General features: G+C 41.7%; 1 protein-coding gene and 1 long non-coding RNA gene across 8 annotated transcripts in view; one reads left to right on the forward strand and one right to left on the reverse strand.

Annotated features, from left to right (window-relative positions):
- Nucleotides 1-12,126, forward strand: part of CCSER1 (coiled-coil serine rich protein 1) — a 424,423-nt gene that overhangs the window by 26,565 nt on the left and 385,732 nt on the right. The gene's annotated exons all lie outside the window — the stretch shown is intronic.
- LOC135579409 (uncharacterized) lies at nt 7,692-8,573 on the reverse strand. The gene is made up of 2 exons (XR_010472463.1): nt 8,120-8,573; nt 7,692-8,017 (listed from the first exon to the last, which is right to left on the reverse strand). It is a non-coding gene; the product is annotated as an uncharacterized LOC135579409 (long non-coding RNA).

Below are 12,126 nucleotides of genomic sequence, written 5' to 3' on the forward strand. Positions count from 1 at the left end.
TCCATATTGCTGAGAGAGAGTGAAGCAGCCTACAAAATTCAGCAGCTGACTAACGGCAATTACAGACAACCTGTTCTGCAAATAATTGGTTTATTTTAGGTACAAAATGAAGACAGAGTAATTTTTCACCTGGTTAAATCCACAGTGTATTGACTTTCTTTGTCAGTATGGGTTTTCTTTATCAATATTGATTTTGGGGAGATAGATCTCTTATTTGCCTATGGAAGAGGCCAAACAGTATATATTGACCCATTCCAGCTACAGCTGTCATTTGGTAGTGAAGTTTGTAATGGACTAAATGAGCTGTCCGAACTTTGGGCTTCCCAAATAAGCTTCACCAAGCTTTTTTCTAGTTTTTAGAAGAAATGAAAGACTGAAAAATTGAGATCTTGATGTACTTTGCTGTACAGGAAGCAAATTTAACTCAGGAGGTATACACATAGACACATACGACCAGTTGTTAAAGTTTAATTTTTAACAGTAAATGAATTTGATTCCAAAAAATGGCAAGTTTGTGAAATCTTCCTCAAAATTCCAAGGTGGAAACTGCTTTCAACCTTGTATCCTTGGTATCAGTTTAGCTTTCTGTAATGTCATTATCTGTAAGGTGGGTGTGTGACTTGGGTAACACCTGCAAAACACCCCGGACATTTAGGTGAAAAAGTTCTGAGAACTCTTGGAATGCATGATGATTTTCCAGGATAGTTTGTAAAATACCCCTTGGAGATTGGAGTGTTGTGGTTTGTGGTGTTTGGTGGGGTGTGTGTTGTTTGTTTGTTTTTTTTTTTAACTCCTCCTGAAGCATTGTTTAGAATTGTAATCAAATTTATTTGTCTGGCCTCGTGCAGCTTTTCTAAGTGTGTTGTTGTTTAGTGTTTTTTTGGTGTTTTTTTAATTGGAGTTTCTTTATTGATTGCAAAGTTCCTTCTGTTTGTCAGCTGAATCTGACTCCAGCTGTAAAACATGAGGCCTTGGTTTGTTCCTGTAAGTTGCTGGGTCATGTTGTAGTGTAGTGTTTGGTAAACTGTAGAAGCCAACTCTGCTTTACGGTGCCACTGGCTCCTTATGGACAAGAGCTTGGGGGCTGCGCTTCCCACTGGTTGGATCAAGTGCTCAGGAGGCTTTGTATAATTATAGGCAAAGATTATTCTTTTTATCTGAGGTAATAAAGTATGTACATTGTCAGTGGTACTAGTACAATGATGTGTTAATTTCAACTATTTCACTGTTGTTCTGATTTCTGCTGTCATTTACTTTGTGCCTTATTGAGCAGCCTCTTAGAGAAGCATTGCAAGTATTAAGTGATTGCGAATATTGTGTCAGAGGATTAAACCTCAAAGCTCTGGGTAGTAACAAATGGTTAGGTTATTGTAATATGACTGTTAAGCTCTCTAGATTCCCATGGTTGAGCCTCCAACATTCAGTTGTAAATCAGGATGCTGAAACTTTGCTATTTGGGATCTCATTGATTCTATGGGACAGGTATATTTATGAAGCCGACACTAAATGTCGGTAGGTGGCCTGCCTTGTCATACGTGTGGCAACTATGTGCCTGTGAAGCATGTAAAGTCTGCAGATGTGCAAGGGTCAACAGCCTCGTGTTAGACTGAAAAGGACACGTCAGTTACCCAGGGGCTTTATTCCCTGGGTTTCGGTGAGGGCACTGCGTGTGGAGAACATTACGCCAATTATCCTGCTCCCAGGGACGGGGAAGGGGAAGCACAGGGACATTAACCTATCTGCCTGAAATCACGAGAGAGTCTCTTGGCAGGAACTGGCTCCACATCTCCTCAATCTCTTGTCCATGTTCTGTCCACAGAATCACAATAAGACCTTCGTATGTAATTATTTTATTAAAAACTCGGAAAGTGCTGCTCCGTTGTTACAGGCGCTGTGTTTCAGAATACTTTCAGATGTTTTTAAGCATTGTGATTGTTCGGATAAGAGAGGAAAAACCTAGTGCCTTCTTTTTCTTGCACTGAAAAAAGGATTCACACCCAGCTGCACAATCCCATCCCAAAGCAAATTTTACAGCTTAGTTATTAATCCCAGGAAAATAATTTGTAATTAAAGTGCTGACAGTTTCTTAATTGCTGTGATTCTAATTGAACCTGTAATAATAAGGTAGCACCCAGGTTTGCTGAGCTGCTGTGTCAGCTGTCGAATCCAGGCTCACAGAAATCCCTTTCGGAATGGAAATGTGGTGTAATGCCGTTCAAGGGTAACTTGCATTGGCTGCAGGTGTACTTAACCCATTTGCAGTTCTCTCTGCTCTCTTGCGAGATAAACTATGTTATTCTTAGGCTAGATAGAAGCCAGTGGCATTCTAGGCAATTGAGAAAGAATTAGCAGTGTTAAAATTTTCAGTCTCTAGGAACTGGTCCTGAACACATTGCCAGTGTAATACCTGATAATGCCAAACCAGCCATCTTAGCGTGGGTATTTAATCAGATTTGCTAGCACTCAGAAATGCATGTGTGAACAACTGGCACTTCGGTATGTGATAGCTAGCTATTATATTTCTTTGTTTCTAAAAATGTGTCTTTTTGGGTTAGTGATGAAACCTCTCTTGTCATTGTCCATCTCAGAATTGATCTAAGTGAGCTTTAACTGTCAGTCTCATCTGCAACAAGACTTTTGGAGTAGGAAAAAGGAAAGGTTGCTGCAAAAAACATCTTCTGTGTTTGCCTGTGATTTTCAAAAAATAGTTTCAATATGGGGATGAAAAAGTATGTTTTTAGAATCATTTTGTGTAGTAAATGGAGCATTTGAGATAACAGTTATGATGGTGTTTGTGTGTCTTTGAGGAGCTAACCTTCTGAAAAATAACAGCTTTTCTGATGGCTGTTCAGCCGATGGTATTGATCGCTTCAGTGCTACTGAGACATGTCGTGTGCCTCAAGCATTGATCCATTACATTATCAGAGTATTTTGGATAAATAGTCGTGTATAAAATTAACTTGTTTTATTTTTCAATTGATGTAGTGTCAGGGAAAATGGAGAAGTTTTCACCAATATAAAAGAACACCAACAGTTTTATTTGGTACTTACTAATTATAGGGTTTTAATTAGAATTACTTTATTTGTAAAAATGAGCCATTTCTTTTTCCTGAAAGGAAGCAGTTAAGTACTAGCTGAAACATAGTTCAATTTGTTTGGCTTTCTTAGAGATGAAAGGAACAAGCTGTTTTTTGCAGGTGGATTGATAAGCATGACTGTAATGTCAAATAATGCAAAGTCTCTTTGATGTTATAAATGAAGACAAATGCCAGTATCTGGTTTTGATGCTACTGGACGTCCTCTCCTGCTAATGTTCATTTGGGGGGAAAAATGACTGGAAAATGCTTAATGAAGATTTAAGGGTGAAGCCAAAGCCTGTGGCTTGCATTCCCATGGCCAGCTGCTTCTTCAGGTGAAGTTGTTGAGAAACCCTCTGAAGTTGGAGTCAGCTGCCTTTGACTTGCAGCTGCTTTGATGCTGTTGTAAAAGCCAGCAGGAAAACTGTGTCAATAGATGGATTCTAGCACTAGGAGCACTGTATGGAGTTCATTGTTGCTAACCTACACGGCAATATTGATTTTTAGGTGTGAGAGAGTGCACAGCTCAATTTGATAGCAGTCAGTCATTTCTAGTGCTGACACTGATATCACCAAAATTACAGTTCAGACAGAGACATAGAAGTAAAAGCTGCGCTGCCCTCTGCAACCGCTTACAGGCAACTGCTGGACACTGGTGTTAGTGTTCCTGTGTTTGCCATGGATTGATGTGTGTGGTGCTGTGGCTGCTCTTTGAAGCTTATGATAAAACCAACGCCAAACAAAGATGTTACACAAACCCGCCTCTGTCGCTTAACCAGCAGACAAGCTATTGTGGTAATGTGGTGGGACAAAATTTCTTGTTCTTCCGTGCTGGATCGCAGCAAGAAAAATAGTAGAATAGGTCTCTCAATTTGTTTCAGTACTTCTAGGTCAAATATCTCAGTTATTTCAAAATGTTCATTTTGAGATGCCAGTGATGATCTATGAGACTGGGAAGGTTTTTAATTTATTAAACCAGTTTGGCTGTCACGTCTTACTCATCAAACTTAATGGATTCAAATGTTTAGAGTCTGTGTGCAGCAGAGTAAGGGAGTTACCTCTAGTGAGTGCAGCCGCCAGTGTGTGCTTTAGATTCCATATGTGGAAGAAGTAGATTTCTGCATGGCTCGCCAGACTAAACTGCAGCGAAAGGAATTGCTCCAAAGTAATCCTTGCTTTTAGCTCGACTTGGTCTTTGACTCCATCCTGAATATGGTGATAGTCATAGCCAGCAAGTACTGGGTTTGGGTCAAAACATGTTGGTGTCTTTTATTGTCTTCTGTGTAACAGAAAGAGCCAAACTATTGGGTATTGTCAGCGTGCCTGAACTTGTCAAGTGTGGGCACAAAACAAAGCGTCTGTTTTGAAATGATGTAATAACACATTAACATTAAACGATGTGGGCAGATGGGCAAGCAAGGTCTAATTGGGTATAATTCACCCTTCCTTGTAAAAAGTGGGATGAGTTGCTCGCTCTGTTACTGCGTGTCCTGCTGCACCTCAGGCAGTTCTGACTGAATTGTTGAAACTACTTGGAAGTGTCACCCAACATAAAGTAGCCTGAAAAGAAGATTATCGGAGCAGCAGTTGTGGGAACAGAGAGGAATAAACCCGTAGATTAATCTCTTCTTTCAAACAACAGTTTATTCTTTCCCGGCACCTCTCGTTACTGCAGATGACGTGTATGAATTGACTGAGGGTTGGCACTCGGTTTGCTATTGCCATGTCACTTCAGCTGGGCTGCATTAAAGCAATGGAGTTACACGTTTTGGAAGTGCAGATAGACGTGACAGCTTAAAATTAGCTACAGAAAGGCTGGAGTTAAGCTTCTGGAGTTTTACAAGCATCTTTGATGTGGAAATTTCCAGCAATGCTTTATTTTTATGGGCTGAAAGTTTTGTGTTGTATTACACTATAACACTCTATCATATTAAATAACTTTTAGTTACATTTTCAGTACAATCTGAGTTGCCTATCCAACCGTATCTCCTGTGTATCTTTAGGAATACATTTGGCTCCACCTCTGCTTTTAGTAGCCTTGTTCCTAAACCTCACTTTCCCTTTACTTTTCATTTAAAATTCCCGTGCATTTTGTTTCTTGTATTCTAATAGCCATCTTGCTGAGCAAAGTTCAAAGTCTGAGTAGTTGACTGATTTCTGTTTCATAGGTGTGTCTGCCTTTTGTTTCTAATTTTCTTCAGATCCTCTGTATACAAAGAGAGATTCTTAAAGCTGCAGTCATAATGGGTAAAGATGAGACCATAACAGTTAATGTGACCTATTGGCCTGAATATTGCAAGTCTTTCCTTGCATACAGTTTCCTCAATCAGACAGGAGCAAGTGTGTGGAAGTGCCATGTATGTTGCATGCCTGCCAAGAGTTTGTGTAAGAATGAGAAGAACTTTAACCAGGCAGCCCAGTATTTGAGCTTTGACCTGCTCATGGTTTCCTCCTTCAGTAAATCGTGGCACGCTGGCTTCCTGTGCTCATCTGTCCAAGCTGAACAAGAGGAAAACGTGTGGTTTGTAATTCACTGCAAGAATGTAAGGAAAAAAGCCGTAGTAAAAGGAGTAGTAAGATGCTTGAATATCCTTTTTTTCCTGTTCAAAGCAAATGAAACAGTAGGAGTAATCCATAGCATCCAATATATCCACTTCCTTTGTGTCAAATTAGATGATTCATCTGCACAAGTAAACACAGGAGTGTCTTGCATGCTGAAGAATGGGTGGTGCTAGAGGGCTGGAGTAATAATGTTTACATAAATATGAAATCATTTATACCCATTCACATACTTCAAATTGATTAGCACACTCAAACTAGCAGATTTTTGATGGGCATATTTTGGTTGTGGAGTTCGGTACAGACTTTCAGGAGAGATCATAAGTCCGGTGCTGTTGCCGAGAGACTTAAAAAAACAATCAGAACAAAGACAATTCTGAAAATATTTACTTCTCTAGAGATTAGCACACTATTGCTAAGTAACCCATGGAATGAGAGCTGTCCTTTCCTCCTGTATCGGTCCATTGAGCGACTTTGGGTCGCAGCTACATATTCAGAAAGGAAAAAATACAGAGATGGAGTGAACAGTTCAAAACAGAGTCATGCAAACATTTGCCCAAATCTTGATACTCAATGCTAGAAACTTGTGTGTGGTTAGGGCAGGATGATGAACAATGCAAGTGCTTCTCAAGTTTTGCTTTATTATCCAAACAAAGTGATGTATTCCCTTAGTCAGCAGTTCCTGTTACAATTGCACCATATGTTCTTGGCAAACAGCAGATGTACAGTCTAGCAATTACCAGCACAACTTTCCCACTTGAGGGTTTGGGATAATACTAAAATAATTCATAATTAATTTGTGTTTCATTCCTAAGGCAGTTTTTGGTGCTACTTGTCCCCACTGCTTGCTGTGCCTATTCGTGTTTCAGAAGGGTTTGCCACTTCAACATTTTAGAGGTCTTAAATAGACACTGCATTAAATCTTTTCAATAACCCAGAAAGCATTATCCGTTTTAATGCCTGAATGACTAGGTGGCTTCCCCAAGATAACACAAGGCGCTGTACAGATGTGAGGGGACGCCACAGGTGTCTTGCAGACCGATGTTTCTGCAGAGGCAGCAGAGCTGCAGCTTTGGGGAGCTGCCCAGGGTGTAGCGTCTGCTCAAGGGCACGGTACCACCTTACAGGCCGTGCCCATGGATCAGCTCAGGCTCAGAGCATGCTGAGGAAGGTAATCGGAATGAAAATCTGCTCGAATCAGCCTTGGTGTGGGAAGCGGAATGGGACTGACTGGCTGTAATAGGATATATATTTAAAAGTGTCAGTTAAAATTGTTCCTGTCTTGTCATGTTCTCTAAGAGGAAACTTGTACTGTTTGTTGTGAATAGTATGTTAGGCTTTATAGCCTTCTGAGGAAGGTAGTGATTAATTTCCTTTTTCCCAGTTCAGCCTTGCAGTTCTATGGCAAAATGTCCAAATGTATATAATGTGTAAAAATGTGCATCATATTTCCTTTAGCAGAAAACTGATGATCTTAGTACTTTCTTACATAGCCCTTTGCTAGAGATATATGTATTCTTATGGGCTTTTGATTCTTCAATTATCGAAAATGATACTAAAGCTGTAAGAAAAGGCAAAAGATTGTCTTTTTTTTCCCCTATAAAAAAACCAACCCAACTGTAAAAACTCTTCAAGCAATTCTGTCAAGTGTGAAACTTTGATCTATTCCCTACAAAATGTTATTGTCTCTTTTTACAGTTTATTTAGAGTGCGTTATAAGTCCACAGTTTTTTTTTTTGTTTTGTCCCTTTAATTCTGCTTAAGCCAATCAATAATTGTCAAATTTTTTCTTGGTAGTAATCTTGCAGGCTGCAGATGTTTGATATCTATCCCTTATCTTTTTCACAGGCAGTACAGGGGGGGTCTGATTTTTGTGACTGTGCTTTAGCTGCCGATGTTGCAGTCATCCTTGCTTTCTGCTTTTTCTTTGGAGAGCCCTGAACAATTGGCATGAATGTGATTTCTCTTTGGTTGGGAGGCACTTGGCAGCATCCCTGTGTAGAGTAACTTGCCTGTGTATCATTGAACATTCAATTGATGTTACATTAGCTTGGAGCCAGTTTCCTATAGAACGTTTATTGCCAGAGATGTCACATTACTCACTGCATCCCTTGCCATACCCTGTCCCTCCCAGAGCCTTGCTGGAGCTGTGGCTCTATGAGCAAGTGCAGAAGTGTCTCCTCCTCTTCCAAGTCTTCCCACATTTTCTTCTTCTCTTGTCTCTGGAGGACATCCTCCTACACGTAGCAGTTGCGCAGGTGCCGCAGGTACCTCTTCAGCAGGTCAGGATTTTCCTTCAGCCGGTGGATCAGCTCATAGTTCTTGCAGGAGCAGTGACCCTGGCAGCAGGTCTCTGGAGAAGCTGAGGGTTCCTGGCACGTCTACTGGAAAGGACAGGGCAGAGAGCACGGTGAAAGGAGCACTGAGACCTCTCTGGCCCAGCCAGCTGACACCATCCCACCTGCCTGACCCCCATAGCTCACCTCTCTCAGGTGTCTCTTGGCTTTTCTGCAGAGGTAGCATACAAGCAAAGCCCCACTGAGCAGCAGGCACAGGGCTGAGCAGCTCAAACAGGCCACCTCTGGGGACACCAGTGCCGGACCCAGCCCGGCAGGGATGTGTTGGAGCCGCCCTGCTGGTAAGGGCCGGTAGGAGCGCTGGCTCCCCAGGCCAGTGCGCTGCTGCTGCAGGTCCTGGTCGGGCACATCCCACATGAGCGTGGCCCAGGAGGGACGGCTGAGACGGCCAAGGCTGCCGGGGCAGAGAGAAGCCATGCAAAGAGCCAGGAGCAGGGACAGCCCCGGCCTGAGCATCGTGCCGCTCCCTGCTCAGCTGTGCTCTCTGCACTGACAAGCTCTTGCTGTCACCCTGAGCCAGGCTCAGCCATCGGGGCCGGCGTCTGCATGGTGAGAGGCTGACGGCGTCAGCTGTCACCAAGTTCCCTGCGACGTCACAACGCCTTTGCCTGGCACCCACTGAACGAGGAAGGGCAAAGCAAGAATGGAGAGTCTGAGCATCTGGATATCAGTGCCATCTGGTACAACCCAGCCACCTCCCTGTGCCTTTTGGCACCCTGCTGCAATATGTACAGTAATATAACAAAAGTCTAATTGGAAGAAAGAGTTAGTAAAATATTTCCCATGATCTTATTTCCAGTTGTTCTTGTAAAAATATTGTGTGCGTGTCCATTTTACTTGACTTTTTGTCGTGAAGCACTTGAAGAGTTCTGCATTAGGGATGAGGAAGAGCATAAAAGCAGTCAGCTAGTCCTGACGTGAGAAACCCCACATCGTGTCCTGTTGCTCTGAGACATAGATACATCTGAGAGAAAATGAGACCTGACCATATTTAATAATGTAGCGGAGTGAAGTATTTTGTGTTTATGGTGTGTATGTAACAAAGGGAAAGTAACTCCTGAAGATCAGGGTGCTGTTAGTTGACTTTCCTGGAGCTACAACTATTTTTTTCAGCTATCCACTTCTTCTAAAATAGTTTGTGATAGGATCGAAAGAACAGACTGAAAGAAAATGCATTGTAATATTTTATAGAATGGCCTTGGGCCCACAGGCAAAAAATGTTGTAAACCTGGATGTAATTATTAGAGTAGTAATGGGCTTAAGAGGTAACATGGAGGGCAATCTCTGCCCTGCTTGACAGGAATTCAGGACAAAAGCAGAGGTGTTAATTTGATTAATGACAATATGGGAAAAGCAATACCACAATAGCGTAATTTTCAGCATATGATGCGAGTTAAAAGACTCCATCTGCTTTCCAGCTAGGTTAAAGACAGAGAAACAAAGATGCACGAGCTTTCAGAAACGTGCATCAAAAATTCGTATTTCGTGTATGTAAAACAACTACAAAGTTTTTTTTATTGCTTTGACAAATAGACATTAACCAAGAAGCAACATGGACAATCAAAGGCTTTAAAAGCTTTTCCAAAGGGATGTTTCTGGAATCTCTCGGGGGCTGTGGTCTGCACAGAGGAGTTGGTAGGGAATGGCAAAAGTCAGTGAGGGCAAGAAACAGAGAATTTATTTGTATTCCACTGACTTGAGGTGAATGCAGATAGGAAAATACAGACCAAGAGGTGTGATAACCAAGAGACATTGCCTGTATTTTGTTAAGCCTTTTGCTTGACCACAGAAGACCTAAGAAATCCTGAAATGCCCAAGCTTGTTTTTTGATACTTCTTTTATGCATTCAGAACTGTGTTTAAAACACTCGGGAAGCATGGAGTCCTGCTATAGTCAGCTGTCTTTTAATCAGAGTTTTGTGTTCACACACAAGTGTGTGAAATCTGCTTTTATGTCTCTGATTTTTTGGAACTGAGAACCATGTGGTATCTTGGTTTTGCATTTCTTAGATCTTCTTAATTGTGCCTGCATAGCAATTAGGCTTGTGCATAAATTTAAGAAAATAATATATTCATTTGTTTTTATTGTATAAAATATACGGAGAATTCATTTCAGCTTTTACAATAATCCTAAAAAGCATTCAGAATAGGGCAATTTGGTTCACAGTTACTACATAGTTCATTTTGGCCTCTCAGGTTGGTTTTACTATTCTGTCTTTGGCTATGGAGTGGCCAGACACAGGATGTCCAGCTCCTCCAATGCAGGGGCTCAACTGCATCCTTGAGCACGGATCAGCAAAGCACTCGCATTGTGCTTACGTCCCATTGAAGTCAATGGGACCACTCATGGTTTGAAAGTATGTGCTTTGAAGTGTTTTACCGAATGGGAATGAGATTATTCTCATTCTTAAAGTCAAGCATGTGCTTAAGTGCTTGGTAGAATTGAATTAGCATCTCTGAGTTAGCACAAGGGAAAACGAAGCTTCTAGCAGCTTTGTTCAGAAGGTCTTTTTTGTAAATTCCAGTTGAGTTTGACCACCTCAGAGATAATGTCATTAAGCAGTGTCAGTCAGCTCTCCTTTGTTTTTTCTTCCAACTGTTTGTTCTAGATATTTGTCTTCTCCCTAGGTTGAGAGGTGAGTTGAATTAATTCCTTGATATTCTGAGCAATTCTGTATTTCAGTAGGCATCTCTCCTGTGAGGATGCTGCCTTAGTCCTCCTCTCTATTCCTCTGCCTTGAGATAGATCCTGTGCTAAACATAGTCAACAGCTGTACAGTGATGTGCTACAGGTACCTTATTAATCAAAGACGGATCTGGAAATTAGTGTGCCCAGTGTTAGGCAAAGCTTTCATGGTTTGCTTTCATGAATACTATTAGCCACATTGATTTATGTTGTTTTAGTTTGTAAAATCTTTCCACTACTATGGATCCCCTGGAAGAGTTCTTGTTGCCCAGACCTTTTCAGTGTGAGGATGTGAGGTGGACATGGGTCCCTCTATCTCAGTACTCTCTTTTCAGCTTGGACAAGTAGGAATGGAGCACAGATGTATGGACCTTCAGAACTGCATGATTAATCTGTGAGGGTTTTATCTATCTTCATTATAATCCATTAAGAGATTCTGTACTTGGTCAGCATAAAAAAGACGCAAACACAGTCTGCTTCTATCCACTTAAACTGGGAATCGGTGTACTAGGAGTGATTAGATCATACATGTCCAAATGTCACTTTTGCAGGATTTAAAAAAGAATCACAGATGGGGTGACTGAGGCTTATAGGGATGAAAAGCCAAGTGGTTTAAATCAGCATGTTTCACTTCAGTGGAGCCCCATGAATTTACAACAGATGAGGATTTGGTCCGTTTTAATGCAGTTAAGGTCACGCGTTCAGCCGGTGACAGAGGTAATAAATGACCCCAGCCCTTGTTGTCACTGTGGTTGCCATACATGCAGCAGGAACAGGCAGCACTGGAGATGGAAAAGCAGCCAGGCTGGAAAACGTGCAGGAAGCTTTAGCATAAAAAATAAATTGCTGCTGACACTGAAGCTGTGATTCTGGAAGACAAGAGGAATAGACATGGGAGAGCACGGAACAAAGACTCGCCGTTCTGTTGGCACTGCGTAGTGCTGAGGCAGTTCTGATGGTTTCTTGGAGCGAGCTAGAGGTATGCATTTGGAATACATGGAAAGACAGATTTTACAAGGAGCACATTGAAGCAAAACTTGAATTCACTACTGACTGTGCAAATAATCCAGATCATGCTTTAGAGACACTTTATGATGCCTTATGAGCCAGCAGAATATTATAAGGAAGTGGTGGCATGTGTATTTGTGTGTGTTTGTTTTTTTTTAATAGAGATGCGTTGAATGCCTGTGGGAGATGTAGCCAATATTGGTGCTTCGTTTCATGCTACCAACCAATTTTCTGCAGTGACCAGTATACCATGAGCGCAGAGCTAGCGCCGTGTTATTCCTGGTATTTTCCCTGTGAGAACAGCAGCCAGCCTGCACAGCAGCGATCTGTTCCACTTGAATTCCAGAGCAAATGGCTGGCAAGGAGTCTCACCCGCTCTGAATGTCCTGGGCTGAGGCAAATGCTAGATTTGCTGTTTGCTGATGTGCAAAAGAGTTGGT

Source organism: Columba livia, chromosome 4 (genome assembly GCF_036013475.1).
Source record: "Columba livia isolate bColLiv1 breed racing homer chromosome 4, bColLiv1.pat.W.v2, whole genome shotgun sequence".
NCBI lineage: Eukaryota > Metazoa > Chordata > Aves > Columbiformes > Columbidae > Columba > Columba livia.